We start from the raw sequence: 2,465 nt of genomic DNA on the forward strand, positions 1-2,465 counted from the left end.
TAAACACGCCCCCACATGTCTACGTCACTGTGTGGGAAGATTTGCATAACACCGCCCAAATGTTCACGCAAAGAAAGAAGGCTTAACTTTGATTTTCGCTGTAGTATTGTTGCTGCCGCAGCCACCATGTCGTTGAAAGCGAAACTACTTTGTTTGGTCTTCCAAAAGAGGACACAACTAGAAATCAGTGGTTAAGTTGTATTTACAACACTGTTCCAGAACAGTTCTAACCACATATTCAGATGTGTGCAATGCATTTTACGGAGAACGAGGACTGTTTCCTGGGAGAGTAGCCTACAACGCCGGTGTTCCGGTGAATTCAGTTCCCCTGTTTCCCCTTCGACGCAACGCGTAAAAAGACAGTATAAGTAATTATAATCAGTAATTATGTCCCCACTGGATGCAACAAATGCCTCGTTTATAATGGGCTTTATTGGTGTTGTCTCGTCACGCCGGGACAGGGCATCACAGTATGGTAAGGGGCGTAACATTTCCGTCACACGCTTGAGGTATTCGGCCAATCACAACACACTGGATAGCTGGCCAATCGTTTCAGAAAGGCGGGGCAGAAAGGCGGGGCATAGAGGAGAAACAATAATGTACAGTATGTGGAAAATAATGTGTTTTTTGAAACTTAAACCGCATAAACACATTTCATTACACCAAATACACAAAATAATGTTATTTTTTAGCAACGTCATATGACCCCTTTAAATTAAATAATAATAATTAAAAAATAAAATAATAAGAAGAGTTTTAGAAAGAGATGAATTGGACCAGACAGAAGAACAAACATTAGTCCTGTAGACAAATATTAAGTGCACTTATAAAATTCTTTAAAAAAAGCTTTAAAAAAATAAAATAATATAAAATAAAATAAATAAATGGACCAGTTAGAATAACCTTTGAAGAAGCTAAAATACAGGTTTGATTGGTTTCTGTATAATGCATTTCTGGTCACTATAACCTCCACATTCACTTGTGTTATTAAACCATTTTGATGACTTCACTATTATTCTAAAATGTAGGAAATCATAATAAAGAAAGTTTATTATATGAGAACAGACAAGACTGACTGGTTATGTAAATGTTCTGAAGATGACTGTGATGTTTTCTGTGCTTTTCAAGTAAATCTTCAGTCAGCAGATTGGAAAGGATGACAACAGAATGACAGAATAAAAGGAAACAAATTCCTTTGGATGATTGATTTAAATGAGCAGTGCCAGTTTATGACAGACGGCCCTCCCTTTCTTTATCTCTGCGTCCCAGGAGTGTCGACACTAGTCCAAATACAAGCTGACCCTTTGTTCTTGAGAGAGTTGAGAGAGACGCTGTCATCCACACCCATGGACACCCACCATGCCATGCTGGGTCTTCCAGGGACATCAGAGAGGAGACACTTTGATAACCGTCTATTCTAGTGTCCATCCTGTCCTAATGATCTAAGCTGATCTTTTATCTGTGTCCGCCTGGATGGCGAAGCACATGCGCACTGCGACTGCAAGTACGCCAGCTGTCTAGCGCAGACAATACGTGAGGATATATGGTTCCTCCCTCCAATCACGAAGCAACAATGTCAGCGTGCCTGACATCACAGCCTATACACATGAAAAATGCCATCAACATGCCTAGCCGATGCCCACGCTCACACGTGTGTCCCGCCCAAAGTGCCCCAATTACAAGAAATCACAGGAAGTTCATTAGCGTTATCGGTAAAGAGGGAGGCGCCGAACCCCAGCACAGTCACGTACGGCAGAGGCCCTGGGGTGAAATGCCCTCAGAGGAGAAGACGTACGCTTTACCGGGTTAACATACACTGGTCTGCACGTACACAACAATGCAAGTGCAAACATGAGCCCTTTCACATATGTCAATGCCAGTTTACTTGCAGCCAATCTGGCAACCAATCACAGCGCAGCAAACTTCATAATTTGAATAATCTGGAAGTGAATGACATGGATGCTTGCACACAATGAGGTAATTTCTTTGAAAAGGAATGTTTTTAGGCATAAAGCATCTTAGTCTCTGACGATAGCGATTTAAAATAAAGCAATAAGCCACATTGTGCAATTCAGTGATAACTGGTAAAAATGTAACCTTGAATGGACAACTGCTTTATATCAAATAAACATGTAAACAACCTATCATTCAAACTTAAACAACTTTTTTATTTTACATTTATATATATATATATATATATATATATATTTACATTTAGTCATTTAGCAGACGCTTTTATCCAAAGTGACTAACAAGTGAGGGGAAGAGAAGCAATCAAAACCAACAAAAGCGCAATAATATGCAAGTGCTATATTAGTATATTATTAGTGTTATATTTCAGTTTCACAAAGAAACGTGCAGCATTTTGTCCAAGCAATCATAAAAGGACACATTTAATTGATAATTTGTCTTAAATCTCATTTTGTTAAAAAAAAATCGTGAATCGAATCGTGAAATCAAAATCG

Source organism: Sinocyclocheilus anshuiensis, unplaced genomic scaffold (assembly GCF_001515605.1).
Source record: "Sinocyclocheilus anshuiensis isolate Anshui unplaced genomic scaffold, SAMN03320099.WGS_v1.1 scaffold267, whole genome shotgun sequence".
In the NCBI taxonomy this organism is placed as follows: domain Eukaryota; kingdom Metazoa; phylum Chordata; class Actinopteri; order Cypriniformes; family Cyprinidae; genus Sinocyclocheilus; species Sinocyclocheilus anshuiensis.